We start from the raw sequence: 21,189 nt of genomic DNA on the forward strand, positions 1-21,189 counted from the left end.
GGCAATTGTTGCCATAAACTCTTACCATATAAAAATCATCTATTACATTTTTAATTGTTAGTCACTTATTAATATAAAATTTATAGTTATTATGTGTTTAATAATTAAGTTTGTGTATTATGTGTTAGGTTTTAAATATTCGCTTTTGCAATCTGTTTTATTTCATAGATGCCAAGAGGCGAACGTAAGTTTATTGTTTTTTCGATAATTTATCAAATCAAAGAGGTAAATACTAAATAGTGTAAGTTACCTTCAAATATGAATTAAAAAAATAATTATACTTTAGTCTAATATGACAATACTTTGAATTTGAAGTTTTGTAGGTATTTTTACTTCTCGAAACTTTGTCTATGGTCTCTTCTTGATTAGTCTTTTGACTCGTTCACACTTCATTCATTACTGATTGCTATCGGTCAAAACTGTATGGAAATCATTCGTTCAAAACATTAAACAATTCAGATGGGCTTGAGGCCGTGAGGCGACGAGACGTTTGTCGCAGTCGTGCCGCGACTATTGTGCGTTCGCAGAATCTTTAAATTCGAGAATTTGTTTCGCTTGTACATTCGTGAATATAAATTATATGTTTCAATTGAAATTATAATTATATTACGTATAAGTGAATTACATAAATGCTAAAGTTGTGTTTTTGTTTGATGTCGGGCTTGGAGCTTACTCGCAGCCAAGGGAATTATTAACAGCTGTTGGAGCAAAGTATGCTTCATATTGTAAGTATACAAAATTTGTTATCTTAGTATACAACTGTTGTTTTAATAATATATAGGTATAATATAGTATAGCTCCCATGTAGAATGGCAATTGGCGGGTACTTTAAAAACAAAAGTAAGCGACTCACGAATCAACTGTTATGTTTACAATTACAAGCTGAACATATAAATTAGTTATGAAGGATAGTTGACAATTATTAGGTACTGGCGATATATAAAAAAAATAATGAATATCGCCGGGGGAACATCGTTGTATAGTTAAAATATCTTATTACGCGTAACGTTGCTGACCCCGTGGAATGAACACCCAGCCGTGTGAACCAGATGATTCCTGACACCACCCAAGCAATGGAATGGGATTGCTATCCTAACACCGGGGCAATCATGTTGTCTTAGGTATAGGTTATGAGTTTTAATATGTAATTCTTATTATAAAATACATATAAGTAATTTTCGTAGTTTTCCTGGAATCTCTGGTTGCCACCAGATATAATTCATTAAACACTTGTGAAAAATAAAAACATTAAAATTTAAAAGCCTGACATTTGTTTGTTAAAATAACAAAGTCATACCGTTTACAATAAATAATAGAGGGTTGAACGACCAATTAAAAAGACCTATAATACAAATAAATACACGTACCATATTTTCAATAAAAGTGTATGGAAGACTCACGGAAAGAAATAATAAAAAAGAGTGCAAATAATTTCCAAAAAAAAAAAAAAATAGCGTTCAGTTTTTAATCAGAGTGATTGTGCAAAACATTGCTTTTCCCTATATTTGTCATCCGGTTAAACTAAGATATATCAGAAATAAAAATATAAAATGATTGTAATTACACAAAGAATAAATGAAACTAAAATAAGCTAAACGAGTATTATCCTGCTTCATTACAAAACAATAGCTAGTCTTTAATAACATAACATTAGGGCTTTCCTTACTAACAATAAGTTAAGTGAAGATCAAAGGTTAAAATAATAATAAATTAAAAAAATGAATGAGTCATAGATAAGACGAGTATTTTAAAAATCGTCTAACAACTTTTTCTTTTTAGCAGATCTCTAAGATATATGTAATTTATTTTTTTTAATTCATTGCACACAGTATATAGGAACAAAGAATGTATATAATCTTTCTTTCTCAACTGCGTACTATATTTTTTTAAAATAAAAATTTATTCCGTTGCTTGAATAGTATCATTTATAAAATAAACGAATGTTGTTTAAGATAATATGACTAAGTAATGTTATATTGGATGAACAGTGAACCTTACTATTGTTTACGAAACATCTGTTCTAGTGAGAAGTCCATACAGTCTAAATACTTTCATATTATTATAACACAGAATACACTACAAAATCTAGTTACTAATAAGTAATACCTAATGTTATTTATATAGTTTTCTGAAAACTAAAAACGTTATAATCACCGTGTTTACTTCATGTAAATCTGATATACCTTTTGTGTATTTTCCTTTATCTCGAAACATAGGCGTATCTCGTGTGACACAATTTCAAAGAAATTAAAATTATAACAATAAAGATTGATGTATATTGCGAAAATACTCGTGCAGAGCGTCACGTAGCCTCGTATATGAGTGCAATCCCCCGCGGCCATGTTGTGGCGCCATGTTTGTGAATCACGCGCAGTTTTCATACTTTTTTATCCATTCTGTGTCGACGTCTGCTTGTTTCCGTTATAACAGTTATATTACCGAAATTAACCTTCACTCATTAAGTTATGTTACTTAAATTTTCATTCACATAAAAATAACGATTCTCTAAGAAAATAACCGAGATCATAGATAAAATTAATGAAAAACTTTTGATAGTAGGAGTATTTAGTTATTAACCATGATTAACTTTAACTAAACACTCTATAGTTGTTCAAACTTGTGTGACTAACTCGGGTGAGTAATACGTATAAAATGACGGTTATAATATGATTTTTTTTTTTCTAAGGATATCATAACTTCTGCTTGACACAAAGCGATAAACAATCATCTGGACTTTTTGTACACATAAAGACTATTGAGTAAGAAAAATACTCTTTGGGCTTTATATTTCTTTAACATTTTTTCCATTGAAGTTTCCATATTGTCCTAAATCAAATTCAGTTAAACATAAACTCTTACCAAATATAAGCAGAAAAAGTAATAATGTCAAAGTGACATTCCAATTATAGGTGTCAGTTATTTCTAAGAATATGTTTTAAAAATCTCGTTATTAGCACTGTAATTAGATTGTGTCAACGTGAGCACTGGTCGGGATTCATACTGATTCAATTACTCTCCTCATGTCTCATACGCACGTAGACAACAAAAAGCTTGTTAATAAGAAAAAGAATGGGATTATTCGTAATCGGCTAATGTCTTGAAATAATTGGTCATTACTCGTAGATTTTATGGAAAAATATCAATTCTAAAAAATAAATACGTAAAATAAAAAGAATGACAGAGCAAATTGTTAAAACGGCTGTATGCATTAATGCAATTTCATTTATGGCGTTTAAAGATAAAAAATTTAAATAATTAATTAATTTTTGCGTCTATTATTTTTCGTATCTTATATACAATCAGATCACTTTCATCATTATATTTATTTGTGTCAATATTTCGTTTGCGTCATATTAAAAGCGCACTCAACTGTCGATTTTGAAATTAGGTTAGTAACAAAATGTTAATAAATCATTCGTATAATGATTACCGCTTCCTGTATACAAAAGCGTCGTATACTTTCATCTAAACATACGCTCTGCACGTATTAATGGATTTTCAATCATTGATATAGTTATATCAAGGAATTGGGTATTTAGTTCTAAAAATAGTAATGTGTGTATTCAAAGAAAATATGATTGATTGTCGTACAATGTGTAATGTGCCTTATATGCGTTTTTATGTAGGTCACTCTTTCCCTTTGCATTATAAAAGTTCAATGGCAGATAAGAAACTCTTGTTTATCTCAACGGCCGCTGGCTTATGTTTCGGTTAATGACTTATACATTCAGTTATAAAAAAAAATGTTACGCAATGTAATTTATTATTAGGTTGGCATCACTACATGCGCAACCAACATAGCCGCGTTAGAAATAGTGGCGGCAATTTTTTTGTAAGAAAAATAACAGAACTATTAAAATATCTTCATAACTTGTATATTTTTCATGATAATATAATTCCCTGACGAATTATCGGACTTTCCCTTTGTTTGGTAATCTATAATCCTGATAGCGGACTACGATATAAGGAAATGACACTCGCAATAATTTATCGCATACGATAAATATTTAAGTAATATATAAGATACAATCCAATATGTATCGCTGGAAAGTAATAAAGCATGAATTAACACCATTCCAGAAGCTTCTTTTACTTAGATTAAGAAATAAATAGAAGGAATGTGTTTAAATTTCTTTATTTTTAATTTAAGGCATACCAATATATAAAAAGACTATCATTTAATATACTGTTTCCCTTCATTCTCCACCACGATAAGGAGACTTTGAATGTTCTCTCTAATTCTCGCTATTATATTAGCTATTAACTTTAATGAGTGCAAAAGGTCTGTAAAATTTAGAAAAAAAAAATGAGATATGAAATATTTGTACATTTGAAAATTTTTTCCTATTAAAAAAAACTTATCGAGTAGTATAACTTAGAATTTTTTTTGCACAAGATTGAAGATATTTAATATCCTTGTGATTTATCACGTCTTTTTTTTTAAGATTCTCCACAAAAAATATTTTTTGTATCAGATAGAGTAACTTCTGAAATGACACTCACGACAGCACCACCCTTTAAGGGTAGTAGACCAAGTAAAACGACAAATATATTTTTAACGGTAAATTTACAATGACCTCTATACTATAATAGTGAAATATAAATCTATAACAACAGCTTACAGAATACGGTACACGACTTAACTAATAAAAAGCTATCTTTGTCATGACGATCTTATAAGAAATATATACACATTATAAATACTGTTTATGGAACCTTTAAACGGGAATAAAATTTTAAGGCAACGGTAAAGAAACTGTTGCTAGAATAAATAATGTGGTCAAACAAAGGAGTTTCAATATAAGGAAAAGATTAAGGAACCGGTCACAACTTCCTGCGGGCTATAAATATAGAAATATGGCCGGCGGAAGTCGTTCGACCTCCGTGATGACACCTCAGACCACTGAATTTATGTTACGTTATTTTTAAATACATAAACACTAATAATTATATATGGTATTTTTGAAATCGTATAAAGAAATAGATATGCAAAATTATTTATGATTCAACTATATAAATTGATGAAATTTAAAATCATGAAATGAAACGCAAAACAAACTAACTGGTCGTTGGACTGTTATATCGACATTATAAAAGCCGGTATGTCAGTTAGTGTGTAATATAATTAAACAGTGTGAGTTAACACGTGAAACTGATTACAGACGCCGCGTGTGGGATTTTTTTTTGCTCCGATACAAATAGGTTTTACTCCCGGTTTTTTTTTTTGAAGTTGCCGTTTTGTTTTTGTTTTTTTTTTATTTACTGTCATCTAAATATACCGCGAATGTTGACGTAAAAATTAAGAAAAAAAAAAATCGTATATATTTTATATTATCATTCGATATAAATAAAAATCTTTCAATGTTTATTTTGTTATGTGTCGTTTCTAAGCCTCCGACCCCGTTTCTCACGTGATGCTTGTGCCCGTTCTGTGAAACTGATATTCAAAGTGTCATAATTTAATGAATACACGGCGCCTTCTTGTTGTGATCTGCTCGCATAGTAGTTAGAGTGTACTTACGATGATTTTGTGGAACCAACTCGATTAATGTTTAAATTTTGTTTGCCTTAATGTTGATATATATAAAAAATGATGAGGAATCAACTCAAAAATACTCATAAAAAATTAATTTATACGCAGTAGGTAATTAGTTACATTATTTGTTGTTATCATATTATAACAGATTAAAAATTAGGCGGAACAAGTATCAATTACCTGTAATACAAATAATATTGCTATTAACTTACTTTTGACTTTAAATATAAAAGATTTATGCGTTAATTGAATATATAAGTTGTGTCCCTTTGTTTAGAGACGTCGAAAACGCTTTGTATTGTGACACGACGTGTTTTGAATACGAATAAACAGTAGCTATAGTTGAATATTGATTAAAATATTACGTATTTTGTTCTATGTGAAGGGATTTTTTTTTTAATTTAATAAAAAAAAATCCATACAGATTATATAAAATACTTTAATCGTGTCTTTTATTTATTTTATCGGTCATAGTATATGTATATGATATAAAACTATCCGCTGACAGTTATTAAAATCGTTGCAGTGAATTTTGTTTTCGGTCATGTTTTCGTTACAAACATATGATTTTTATTTAAATTTAATAAAAACTTTTATAGGGTCACTACTTATTAAGTTGTTGACGCTTAAACATACCTTCATACCAACTATGCACCATATTAAAGAATAAGTTTCATAAATTTTTTTCATCTGTAATTTTTTTTTATCCATCACCACAGTTTATCTACGAACTTGATGTGAGGTATCGCGACAACTATTTTAATTTAATATATAATTTAAGATTTTTTAAGAGTTTTTTTACCAATCTCCATACAGTAGTTGTAGCTTGAAAGATACAAACAAACATACACATAATTAATCAAGTAATATTAACATAATTGCATATAGTAATTAATTATTATATTTAATGAATTAGGTATTGAGAGGTCGTGTAAATGGTTTTATTTGTTTAAATATAATTTAATTATGGGCGTTAAATATTTTTTTTATTATTATTTAGAATGCCCTATAATATTTTCAGTCAATTTCATGGTTGGTTATACGTTATACAAAATTATTTTGTTTAAATCAGTTATGTTATTAAATTGAGATAAATTATAAAGAAACAATATATACATTTTATAAGTATTATATTATTATATTTCAAACACTCATGAACGGCTGGACCGATTTAATTTTCATTTTTTTATTTAGTTCATTATTGTTAGGAGATGGAATAAACAAAATTTAGGCTGCGAATGTTTACAAACAGCGTATATTTTTTAAGCATTTCTCGTGTCTTTATAAATAGGAACTATTTATTTACAATCTTAATTAGATATTCTACGACATTTACATAATTTACTGTACGCCAGATGACGAGAAAATTTGGCAAACAGTAGTCAACATATTTGGCACACAACGTCCAGCCATTAAGGCAGTGAAGCGAGACTGAACCGGGTTTCGATTTAAGATGCCGAATAAAATATAAACGCTGTCCATTTTAGTATTTTTTTCAGTATAAAAATATATATTCTCACGTCATAAAAATCCTAGCATGGGGCAACCGTGTATAGCTTGCCCCACGCCGACTGTCACAGACCATGGGAGAATCAAATGAATGACTCGTAATAATGAACAGATGTTAATTATATTGCATATATTAATATTAAATATTGTATTTTGAAATCAAAATGGCTGACAAATCTTGCTGTGTATGACAGATACTTTGACTAAACTTTTTAGAGCTATGGTCTATAAAAATTTTTCGAACTTAGTTCCGTTTTATTAATTTTAAAAGATGTGTGTTCGTATTTCTAAACCTCATACTTCCGTTCAGTAAAGGTATTATGAATTAGCCTAATTAGGATCATGATTAATTCTCCTGTGACACATTTCGCAACATTCGCCGCTATGTTTTTATTAATCTTATTTTGTATATCGCTTCATCCGGTCAGCGGTCTATTTGCTTGTATCCTACTAGACTTAGTGCAAATATATTTAAGATATCAATTGACTTTATCAGTTGAGTTTCTTATTTGTCGATAATACTTTTTTAAAATATAAAAAAATTTATATATATATATACGAATAATATCCTAAAGGAATAAATGCTTTTTGTTGCTAATTGCTAAGTTAGAATATCGTATTATAGTTGCCATTATGTTAAGTTTACTATAAACCTTGAAAAAGTTGTACCTTATCACAAATTTGAATTGTTATCCTAAACAGGGGAGCGTTTGGAGTTTCATGAATAAACTAAATAAAAACTAGTGAGTGTATAGTTTGGCTATACAAATGTGACATGGCTACTAAATCCCTATTAAGTAATAACTCGCTTTCTCAAACCTATTCTATGAACGAAAACAACTAGATAAATTGTACCAACTGTGCTACATCGGCTGAATAATTTGTACAAAGTATTAAAATCTTTTTGGATGATACAATGTTATTTTTTTAATTCTGTTATTGCCAATGTCCTCGTACCATGTTAACCTGCAGTTCCTGCAAGGCTAGTCACTATCAACAATAAATATGCATTACTTTTTGTGTGTTATTCGTAACATTTCCTTATTACTATTAAGGCGATATATTCCTATATATAGCGTGTTTGGAGATAAGTTCTTGCATTATCCTCATGTGTTTGTGGTTAAGTATTTATTTAATTATTATACATCTATTGAAATATTAAATAATTCTTTATTAAACTTTCTTATTTATATACATGGTATAGTTATTTTTCTCTCGTGTTTGATTTGTTCGAAGGTTTCAAGGTTTCACTCACACGAAGTGAAAATATGCGCTAACTATTGTTAAATATTTTTGAATATAGGCATTAGTGAAAGTTTTAACTTAACGGACTTTAAATCCTCCTCACTTAACTATATCCGGTCGACCGTTAACATTCATAGTGTAGAGAAATTAAACTATTTTTGTTAATAAAAAAATAGGTTGCTTAATAAATATAGGTATTGTTTTACAAGTTTTCTGTAGTAAACACAAGTGAAGGCAAATAGCAAAATATAAAAATACATACATACATAAACGACCGGTTTAAACTTTAAAAACCTCATTGAATTGAATCCTGTCGTAATATTGTAACGGCTGGGTGGAGCGGTGTAACAAAAAATATAACAATTAGTCGACACGACTGATAAGTAAGTGGCTGTAAACAATTTAATGACTTTGATAGCCGTAAAAGCAATAATAATGTAAAAAAAAATCGTATAACAGTATGGACAGATGTTTATATTTATTCCACTTTCACGCAATAGGTGATACACAGATTTTAATAAAACTTTATTATGATATAGCTCACATATTAGGATAACTATAGGAATAAATATAGGATAAAATTTGTAAGAAACTCCGTGTAGCTCCCGCGGGAAAACCAGTCACGACAAACAGTTTATTGAAAGTCACATTACACTAACGGTAGATGGCGCTGTCGTTTTGCTACCATATATTTTCAAACACATATATAATTCGCTTCTCTGAATAGAATTACAAAACCACGCGAAAGGAGCCGCGGGAAAGAGATAGTATTTGACATAAATATCAGTGTTCACTACAACACTAACTTGATTTCATTCTCCAGAAGGTAGCAGGCTGATATTTTTGATATTCGCATATTGGTCACTATGCTCATGATTGATTGGTGATGATCATAACATTGCCAACATGACCATAATATTCATCGATTTCTCTCCCTCATAGGTGTTCCCAGATACTCTCATTGGCAACTAAATTTCTCTTGCTTACCACAAGTTTAGCTACGTCACAATACCCCATATATAATACTGCTCGTTTCTCATTCAATAACGCTAAGAGACGAAGCTTCATCATTCCCAGGATTCCCCGTGCGGGTGCCGGGTCCATCGTTGCAGGGTGAGGAGCTTCGACAGTGCCAGGGACTAGCGACCCGGGTGGAGGTTATAATGTGCAGAGTTTTATGAAAGATAATTTGTTAACGGTCCGTGTATAGTGTGACTGTCGAAATTTGAACTAAGGCTGGTTCTACGATTGTGATTGTTTTTCAGTAACTGTATATGTGATTCTGTTTTCAAATATAGTTAAAAATTATAATATAAACTAATCCTTTCTAGTGAATACGTTTTTATTTTTTTAACGATGGTTTTGTTATATTAACTTTGAAATATTTTTAATGAAAGGTTATAAATAAGGATGCAATGTGACTATATGCTATTATATATGTAAATTATATATATCCTAAGTTTAATATATACCTGTATAACAATTATTTGCTAAACAAATTTAGGTATAACTTTTAATATATGTAACAATACTGGAATAGCAACAAAAACTCTTCCTGAATGACTCGACTTAAATAATATTTGTAAGTTTAATTAAACTTACCTTAGTCATTATAATTTATTATTAAAAACGTATTGTTTTTCGTATTTTAAATCGGTGAGAGTCTGAACCTTGAAATACTGGACCGTCGAGTGATATTAAGGAGAGATTTTTTTTTTATTATTTGAATTAAACCGTGTAATATTTTCAAGATAAAACACACATTTCACATTTATTCGATAATATAAATTAAATTGGAAATTTATCTGCTTACAAAGCCTCATTATCTTATATTAATTACGTGTGAGAAATCTAGAGAGCAATGAAAAATAGTTTCGTTCTGAAATAGCTTTGTTGTTTTGTCATTTCGAACAATAATAAAATTCTGATTAGTCTATCAATTTCCTTTAATATTCTATCAATTTTGGAGTTTATAGTTTACCTAATAATTTTGTACATCAATTGTACTAACAAAATAATCTTCGAATATTAATAAGGAATTAATTTTTATTAATTCAATCCTTTTTTAAATTTTTATTTATATATTAGTCGGTATATTAATATTTTAGTCGGTTATGCTACTTAATTATGCCACTTATGCTATTAAGAATAACTTAAAAAAAACAATTTATTAGTTATTGAGGAAATTTAAACAAAATACTGTTCTAAAGAAGCATATATATAAGGATATATAGATAACTTGACTGTCTGCTTGTGGTGTCACAATAACTATTCCGCAATGCTTATCTTTGTTTGTACAATATTAGTATTGCTAAGACATGAAAAACCTTTTTAAATCTTTTATTTATTTTCCTATTCCTTTTTTTTTTTTTTGATAATTATACTTTATAAACAAAAATTATGAAATCTGACAGAAATTATGTAAATTGTAATGATGATATTATCATTTAGGAAATATCTCATTATTATTTTTTTAAACCAGATTGTTTTTAAGTGTAATAAATTTATTATTGTTATTTAGTTTATATTTGATAACCAGATTTGTTTTTGTAAATTAATTGACTATAAGTGAGTTTACTCATCAGTATTGTGCGAAAGATTTTAAAACTGATGACCGCCATTTTGTTTAATGTCATTGTCATTTGTGAAATTTGGTGAGTCCGCATCTGAGTCAAGACAACATTAAGCCCGCTGAATGCATACAGAATTTTCCAAAGTATTACTAAAATATATATATATTTTTTCGTATTGCAAACTTTTTAAACAGTTTAACTGTTAATATTTAAATCATTTCGCATTTAAATTGACACGTATACTTAGAACAAGCTTACACTCATACGAATAGTTTCCCGTTTCAATAACCCTCATTAAACCTATAATGTGTGGAAATTTTCGAGTGAAAAACTATTAACGTTACAAAGTGTCACGATGCTATCTTTTATTTAGTATAGTTTAGATAAATTATTCCTAAGCCCTAATTTCGGTACTCAGTCTCTTAATGCTTCCTTTTTTATGAATATTTACAAGCCAAATGGTATTCACGTTAGCAAAGTACCAAAAATGTTATATTGTCTGGAATTACAATTTTTTTTTATAAATACAGTATATGAATGCTGAGAAAATTTTATAACCATCACTAAAACTATGAACCTAAGTATGTTTAAAGGTTTATTATTCAAGTCTTGGCAGTACATACTATTCGTTAGATATATCTAGTCTTATTATACAAAAATTACTTTATCCTTCCTGGGTACAAAAATACAATTTTAGATGAAATAAATTGCATTTCTAAACATTGTTTTTATCTTACCCGATTATGTAATGTTATAGAATATATGTATGTATTTAGAAACTGAAATAAAACTAGAATAGTAGGGTCATGGCCCTGGTTTGCTTTAAATCATTACTTGAGTTATTAATGTTTTAGTCGTAGCCTTATTTTGTTTCAAGATAAGCTGTTCAGATTAATATTTCAATTAAAATAAGTACATATTATGAAAAATACATAACGAGTGTCTCGCACTTGTACCTGTAAAGACACGATAGTGGAGTTGTTAAAACAACCGGGACGCAACATCGCCGAAGTCGCAAGTTGTAATCCAGCTGCCTTCTATAAATTTTTAATAATAGATTTTTATTTCACACTCATAGAATTTAATTTAAAACCATTGTTTATATCGTTTTGATTAATGGCGCATTGGTTTAGTATAATATGTGATGGTAACAAACAAAGTTACACACACTCAAATAAGGTTATCTAACCCCGTAACAGCTAACCAAATAGTCTCACGTACTGTTTACCTGACCTATGGCTGTAATACTATCTGCCTGATAGCGCCGTATATTCAGAGCACATGTACTTAATATTTGGCAATCTTAAATCATCATACTTATGTTATAAATGAGATATTTTCATTAATAATCGAGTATAATTTTCTAATCTATTTATTATAATGTTCTATCTAATAAATGCAAAAGTTTGTGAAAATTGATGGGACGGTTGTTGCTTTTTAAACCGACGTCAAAAAAAGGAGGTTATCAATACGACTCGTACGTCTGTACTGTTTCCAAAACTGACCAGTTTTTCATGTAATGTTTTCGCACATATTTTTTTTTACAGATTTTTATAAAGCAATACAGCTTACACAAGATTAACGTATGTTATATATATTTGTATTGAAATTTTGTTTGGTTATCACTTGATCAAGGCGGGACAGTTTTTTATGACGTCGCGTGACACGAACTGCAGGTGGCGCCGCCAGTTCGTTACCACATCCATTGTCTTAACACTATACAGTTATCTCTGAACTCAGTTCCGGAAACCGTTTAAATTCAAAAATTTATCATTAAGAGCGATGAAAAATATATTTGCCTGTTCATCATTTTAAATAAATGCATGGCCGAGAATATTTTCATGGATTTATTTTGGAAATAGCGATAACCTAGGAAAAGATAGCTAGCTGTATTTTGTCGTAGTTACCATTTTGATGGGAATAAAATACTTATATATGAAATGAAGGTTACATATAAGAATTATAACTTGCATTTAACAAATTATTTTTATTATATATAATTACCTATTAAACAGGTGGTAGTGTGTACACACGTTACACAGTATGTACATTTGGGACCAAAACAAAAGTGAATTTTCAACAACAACAATTAGTATATTTTTATATGATTATAAAAAAAATATCCCTGTCTTGGAGCGCTGTTGGTTACTGTTAGGATCCATTGAGTGGTTTCTTCCTTGAATTTGCCTTAATTAAAATGTAAAACGAATTATAATTTTACAGTTTTTTACACAGACTGTAGAGATTAAAACTGAAACGAATTGAAATTCTACAGTTTGTAGATACTTTATAGATTAAAACAGTCGGAGACTAGTCTTCAATGTTATATTTAATACATTATTCTATAGTAAGCTTGTGGTACTTCTAAAACGTTAATATTAATGGCTGCACAAGACTTATAATATTTATTTATTTATACCAGAAAATGGTCTGATCAGGTTTTGACAAAGATAAACTATTCGGTACTAAACAATAATCTACTTTAGTACTATAATGTGGGACGATCTATGAATGAAGTACGGTGAATTATACGTATGTAGTGTGACAAACTTGGAGTAAGCACACTGATAGCAATACAGACCTGATGCAGTACGAGACATTAATATCCAATTCTTTGATGAAAATTATTACTACATCTGAATACAATAACTAGGAAACTAGAATGGACGTTTTATAATATTTATAAAGTGAAGCAGTGCCTTGACTTAACAACAAAGTTACTATTCCGCATTACCTCATTTATAAATACATTTAATTCTATATGTTGACATCGGTCTTTTTTGCTCTGGCGAGGTTGAAACTCGATTGGTAAAGCTGTAATCCTTACAAGGAACACCACAAGTCTTGAGTGTAACTAACTGTATCTTCGCAATCGCGGCTCGTATTAAGAAATTCTCGATCTCTACCCTGAGAACGTACCAAATGTAAAATCGAAATACTCAAAACTGACCGTATTTAGTTCAGATTAGAAACGATGATTACTTACACTTACACCACTGGCTCTATTTCTGACAGTTAATGAACTTTCTACAATGTTTTTGTTTAAAAGAAGTACCTTTTTACTATTCTACAATTTGATTTTGTTTGCCATTTGTTCTGATATAATGATACCAGAATTTAATTTGAGTTTACGTACAATTATAAATATAAATCAATATAATTATAAGTCTTTTTCACCGGCCTTATTTATTGTGTGCACTTGCCTTAATGTCATTTACGTGTGAAGAATGTTAATGAGAAGAGTTATTTGATTCTCTCGTCCTTGTTTGAACCAATTACCATAGAAGACGTCTTCCTTATTGTCACTGATTTTCCTGCACACCATAATTTTAGGATTACATTTGAAAAGTTCACTATGAAGGAAACAAAAGTGATGGCTGATACAGAGATGTATTGATTGACGTCAAGGTTACCGAGATCAAAAGTGTGGTTGGGTTCAAACACGTGTATCAATTAATATATTTTTTATTTTAATACCACAGTGTAAAAATATAAAATATGTGTTATTTTTTTAATCAAATGTATGAAATTAATCTGTGAGAAGCTGTATCTCTACTTATCTTAGTTACATGTTTCGAACGCCTGTTGTCTTGCTATATTTCTTTGTTGTTTTCGTGTGGAACATAATTTATGTTTTCTTTATCACCTTTATGCGCTATATATTTTTAAAATTTCACGAGTATCGCTTCAGTGATTATCTCTAATAAATCTAAACACAACAATCTCTGAAAGACAGATTTAGTGCAATTGAAATAATTGAGATTTATATCTGTCAATGTGTCACATTTAAGATAATGTTGTTTTTTTTTTATTACCTTTAAAGTTGGTATTTTACCAAAATTGTTTGTTATAGTGAATGTGAATATAATTGAGTATGATTTATGAACACCATCCGAAGTAAATTAAACGAAGAAATTAGCTAAGTACAAAAAGCGACCTTAGTTATTAAATACGTTTATAAGCGAGTTCTTCAAAGTTACGTTTAGTGTATATGAAATATAAAAGAAGAAAGAGGCTTGAATTGTATTAAATAATATATATCTATATACACGAGCACACCGACACATAAATATTAACTAAATAACTGACTATTAAGAATATAAGGGTTTGAGAAAACACTTGAGAAGAAACTATGACGAATAGAAAGAGGATTCGTTTGAATCAACAAGAAGAGCCTTCCATTAAAACCTAACTATAGAAACTACTAGAACGTAGTGAAGTAAATATATTAATATATAACAAAAAACACTTTAAATTATATAGAAAACTATTTTGAATACACAGTGTACAACAAAGCGTCGATGATTGACATTTAAACTGTGAATCACTGTTATAATATTTAATTAGGCATTATATTAGTTAACACATTGTAATCTAAATGTTAATGACGATATTTAATTTTACATTGTAAAATGTGGCAAGCAATCGAGCGAATGAACACACTTTTTATTCATTGGTATACTTTTGCCTTTCCTAACATCCAGGAAGCGATTTGCATTGGTTTAATTGTCTTATGACTTCCGGATGGATGTACTTTGATGTCCTTCATGAGAAAATTCACTTCCTATCAAATAGTAATGTCAGTTTGTCTTTCAAAAGTCGTACCTGTAGCTGTACCTACTGTGATGTGTGTGCAGATAAATCTTTCATATCCAAATTTGTCATCAACTTACTAAGAAAGTTCTGGCTAATTAGATACATACACACATACATAATACATACTTATGCATGTGTGTCTGTGAAGACTTGAAAGTGAATCCTTCCATTCTCATTGTCAGCGAAATTCTACACTGCACTTTCTTGCTATGACTTCTATACGTATGAGTAACCAAATACCATTGATATGACAACAGTGCTATTTCAACCTATACGTAATGCCGTCACAATAAAACGTTATCACAATCAAATTAGTTGTAATATCCTGTATGTTAAATGTATAGAAATGCTATATATAACATATCATGAAACTCTTTTACATTGAAAGTAGGTATTCAAGCAATAATGAGATCTAAGACTTTCGCGAGCAATCATTAAAGTAAAACCTGTATTTTTAGGATTTAGTACCCACTAGGCGACTCTTATTATCTTAAAATAAAGGGCAGACGAGATTTGATCGCGGTTCCTGAAAAGTAAACGAAACGTCGGGATTATTTAGTTTTTTAGAACAATAAAAGTCTCGTAGTAAATCCGAAAATATATTAGTTTTATTTTATTCAAGCAATAGTCAACTAAAATTTATTTTATACATTTAAAGTATTAACGCTTAGTCCAAAAACACGTTTTAATATGGTACGTTATTTAACTTAAACTTTATTTCTCTCTCACAATCTACAACTTGACTTATACTTGACAGCGATTAACAGATGAGGTCAAACATATATATTTTTTATTATATAAATAATATTTGTCATATGTAAGATCGAACTCACTTTTCGTCATACGTATTTCTTAACATTCTAAAGAATAAATCATATCACATAAATCATTATTTTCTACCTCCAAAGAAATTAGAAAAAAATCTTGAAATCTAGTAGAAACGTCGACACCTTCATATAAAATGTTTCCTGGTTTGTCTTACTATCAGAAAAGCAGTAAAGTAAACTGTCGTGAGATATCGATAACCTCGGCTGTCAGTTTGAATATATCGATTATTTTTATTACAATATAAATTAAGATAGTACAAATATAGCGTCTTACACGTTGTGGGTTCTCTGAAGTGAATGCAAATATTTTAGTCGTCGGCTTGTGAATGCGAATATTTTAGTTGGTTGTATGCTTTTGTCTGTATCCTTCCATTCAATTCATATAAGTTTAACGTTTATCAGTTTAGCAATAGGAGGATGAGTACTATATATATATATATATGTGTGTGTGTGTATATTTGATTTTGATATTAGCTGCTCAGATTATGATCAACAACATTATTTATGATTAAACCTGTGTTTTAGTTTTATTATATAAGTTTCTTAGTCTTTTTCAATTTTTAAGGTTTAATACGTTTAGAATTTTACAACATATGCAACCAAGACACGAAACCTCTCAGCATTCCATGACTTGTTAGCGACCCAGTAGGTTTAAGGGGCCCCCATCTAAAGAGCGTTAAACGCTCACCTCCACTGCCCAAGCTCCTCTCTCTACCTAACCAAATTTGTAATGAACCTACTAGGGCTGCCTTCGAAGCACGTTCCAAGAATGAACTGATGTTAGTTCTCGACAGGCCACTAGTAAATATTTAATATAGTATTTATTGTAAAATAATTAACGTAATTCAATATGAATATTTTATCAAAATGAATATTATAATCAGGAAATACGAAGATGGAGCCAAATATTCCCAACACGACACCTTCAAGGTTCATTGCAGTTTGTGCCAAATTACTAGAATCCATTTCCTTAGTATATTTAAAAATGGTCTTTGTTTGAAGAGTAGAGTTTTAAATTTTCTTTCATTTTAATAATTTATATGAAATAATATTTATATTAGTATTTATAAATGTTAATTAGATCGTAACTACAACATGTTTATCCTCAAGTAAGTGTATTAAAGTATTTAATTAAAGACGTGTTAATGTTCTTCACCATAGGATTATTTTAATTTTTTATACCTTCATTTCAAATAATATTAATTAAGCTCCTCGTATGACTCTAAAATCATATCTAGTTGAGATTTATATTAACTTAACTTCTCGATCTTCCGCTATTTGAAACTATATTGAAATGAGTTAAATTTTTCAAGATATAATTATTTAGAACTTTCTAGTAACAGATATCTGTATATACGCCTCTTCATTTACCGCTTAAGATTACAGGAACAGCGAAGATGAAACTAATTAAAATTTAAGATGAATAAATGCTGATGAACTCTGTGATGCTGTGTCATAGATATTTCCGTAGATCAACCGGTTTGAGTAATATTACTGTTACTTTAAAACGTTACAACCAACGAGTCTTAACGTTGATAACGTTAAGTTACGTAAATCCTAAACGTGATTGTTATAGCAGCGAACGTAAACAGTTAGCGTTAGTGATTATACATTGTTATGATGAAGAAACATGCTTTGTTAGTTTCCTTCGCGAAATGATTTAAAATCATCAGCAAGAGTACGAGTGGAGTAGGCTAGAATATACTAGAATTAAATTTATAGTAACTTTTTTTTTTGTTAATTTTGTTTCTGATAGACATTTCGACACTTTGGTATGAATTTTACACTCCTTAGCCACCGTTTATAATGTCGGCGCTATCTTAAAATTTTCTAAGCATGTGATCTTGTCTGGCGAATTGAATACGACATTTTTTTCTGATAATTTTCTCTTGATTAATCGGTAATGTACAAAGATATACAAATTTAACATAAATCACGTCAATAGTACACAAATATAATTATACATATATGATATCATCATCATCGTCGTCGCAAGAGTCTTTGCAGGCTCGTCGTGGTCATCACGTATCAGTGATCCGTATACAAGATGACTTTCTTCGGAAGACAGTTACAGTGGTTTCCCCTTGCCTTCTTCATCAGTACTTTTCGGGGCTATTCAGACCCCAAGGCTCTTCGTAGCATCTTCCAGCCATTTTTCCCGCTGGGCTTGTGGTTATCCAGCCACTGCTCGGTGTAAATGATATATATATAATAAACAGCTGATTGTGTGATATATATATAATAAACGGTGTAAATGATATATATATATATATATCATTTACACCGTTTATTATATATATATATATAATAAACAGCTGATTGTGTAAGTAGTGTTGGACGACGTTTTATACTTTTTCATTTTGGCAGATACAAACTACTAGACAGGATGAATTAATATATTATATCAATAACATTAAATTATAGTTAACTCGTGAAGTTTAATATTCCATTTGTATATTCATTTCGTCACAATTGAAATAATAAAATTACAGAGTATTGGAGTCGTAATGGCACCATCATCGAGATGTCATTGCGATCTTTTTATCTCATCTTTTTCAAGCGGAAGCTGGTTCATGATTGAATCAGACAAAAACCATTCAATTAAGATCGGCTCGCTCCATTTCTCAATTTGATTGGACGCAAAAAACTACAGGAAGTCGACGTTCTGTCTGACTGATGGTGTAAATGATGGGGAAATTAGTGATATTAGATGGTTTGATGGTGTTACTGATCTCACCGGAGATGCGAAGCCGTGCTCAAACCATCAACTAACAGAGTTCATAAATATATACTCTATAAAAACAATACTAAGCTATTTCCTATTTTGTAAGGACTTTCAGTTTGGGGATATTTATTTGGACTGATGGAACATTCTAGACAATGTGGAACTGTAATATGTAACAAGTAATTAGGCTAAAATCAGCTTAGTCATTATAAGGACACTTTCGGTTTGTATATAAATAGCAAATTGAAATTTAAAACAGTTATGAAGTCACTGAATATTAATTAAAGTTTAAAATTGCTAATAGTCTTAATTACAGATCAAATAAATTCAAGTCAGTAGCGGCGTGTGGATGATAAGATTATTTTTGTATAATTTTTTTTTTTTTTTTGTAATAAAGACCCAAAAAATAAAGTAGTTACGCTTCACAGAGATTACGAAACACGTGTAACGAATTATCTATTGATTAAAATTCAATTATGTATAATATTATTATTAATGTATTCACAGTATTTTTATTTTTTATAAAAACTTATATTTTGTCTAATAATGTAGAGTTCCTAACTAAACAGCTAACTTAGATCCAAAATGACTCCACCTCATTGGTCCTGAACATCTTGATATTAAATTTTTTATTTGACAATAACTTTGATATTCATTAAAAATAACTAGAGACGAAACTTCTCAGCATTCTATGGATTTACCGTGCGGGTGCTGGGTACATCGCGTTGTACGGAGAGGAGCTTCAACAGTGCCTAGGTCTTGCGACCCAGGTGTAGGTTTAAGGAGCCCATAAAAATCTTTGTTTTAAGAAAAAAAAAAATCTCTTTAATCTGATTTATGATAGATTATCAGATAGTTAAAAAAATATTACTATACCGGTTTTTAATAAAAACTTACTTTATTGAATTGCAAAACCAAAGAAAAATAAGTTTCGTACTTTCAGGGAATACGTGGACAAACAAACACGAAGAAAAATACAACCAGTGTTAAAAGTCTATATATTTTAATGCCACACTCGAACAGTTTAACTATAGCTACATTTGGTTCTACCGCCGGCACTTTTATTGTAATAAAAGGAACTGTAACATGTGTTAGTTGGTAGCCCTGTTAAACATCGCAGTCAGATATTTTATAGATCCAATTAAGTCAGTTTTATTAATATACCAGCTGACAACCGCGACTTCGATACTAACTTCGGTTTTCAAGACGACACGTATCAACGAAAACGTGGTGCTTATAAAAATATATCTTGGAATGTATCGTTTTATGACTCTAGTGTAAAATAAATAAAACTACGAAAGTTTAATTCGAATCTATCCCAGAGTTGTGCTGTGTGTAGACCTCTGTAATTTTTTTTGTATTTATATGTAAAGTTCAAAAATTAAGTGTACAAAAATAAAACAATATAACCTTTATGCAAACGTCACTTCATTGTCAATGGCAAGTACCAAGTTCGTAGCCTTCAGCTAATGGCTTACCTTCGGCTAAGTTCACGATAGTCACGCAAGGGGAACACCCCAATAGCTCCCTCCTGAGCTAGTGCTGTAACCCACATCGGTGTGATTATAACGATACGATTGTCGATGAATCGATAAGCATTGTTGTACTTATTCGTCATAATTCAGAGGCTAGAACTCTAAAAACATTTTGTTTTTACGTATTAATCTGATCAGTATTTTATTATTATAATATTTTTATTTAAATATAATAAGAATAATAATCTGCAATGAGTAAACAATAATAATCATAATTAAAGCAAGGATAATAATAATTCGATATTTCGAGAAATTTAATTACAATCTATATAATAATAATATTTAATTAAAAAAAGTGAATTCTTATAATCAGAATAATTTCGATACTATCTATACAGCACTAACATCATTAAAACCTTCGAAGGACGGACTGTCACGGCCGCAACCTTCGATGGCTGAATAAATATGAACCGTTTATATTTATGAAGTACCTGAATTTTATATATAAAAAAAAATAACTACAAAAATTATGACAATTATATAAGGTACTTATGAAAGGCTATAATATCTTTATATCTCAATTTTATTTCCCTTGTTTAAAGTTAAGACCATAGATTATAGAAAAAAAATCTCTAACCATAACATAATGCAGTTCATAAAATAATATCTTCCTTTCAATATTCATTACAATTAACAGCTGTAT

At 29.7% G+C, this 21,189-nt stretch overlaps 1 protein-coding gene across 2 annotated transcripts in view; it reads left to right on the forward strand.

Moving 5' to 3' along the window:
* The first annotated feature begins 440 nt into the window (after positions 1 to 440).
* LOC133319659 (E3 ubiquitin-protein ligase goliath-like) overlaps positions 441 to 21,189 on the forward strand; it is a 42,497-nt gene continuing 21,748 nt past the window's right edge. For both annotated transcript variants that reach the window (XM_061524817.1, XM_061524818.1), the window contains exon 1: positions 441 to 725. The gene's annotated coding sequence lies outside the window, so the exon portion shown is untranslated. The remainder of the gene's footprint in view (positions 726 to 21,189) is intronic.

This window comes from Danaus plexippus, chromosome 26 (assembly GCF_018135715.1).
Source record: "Danaus plexippus chromosome 26, MEX_DaPlex, whole genome shotgun sequence".
Taxonomy (NCBI): domain Eukaryota; kingdom Metazoa; phylum Arthropoda; class Insecta; order Lepidoptera; family Nymphalidae; genus Danaus; species Danaus plexippus.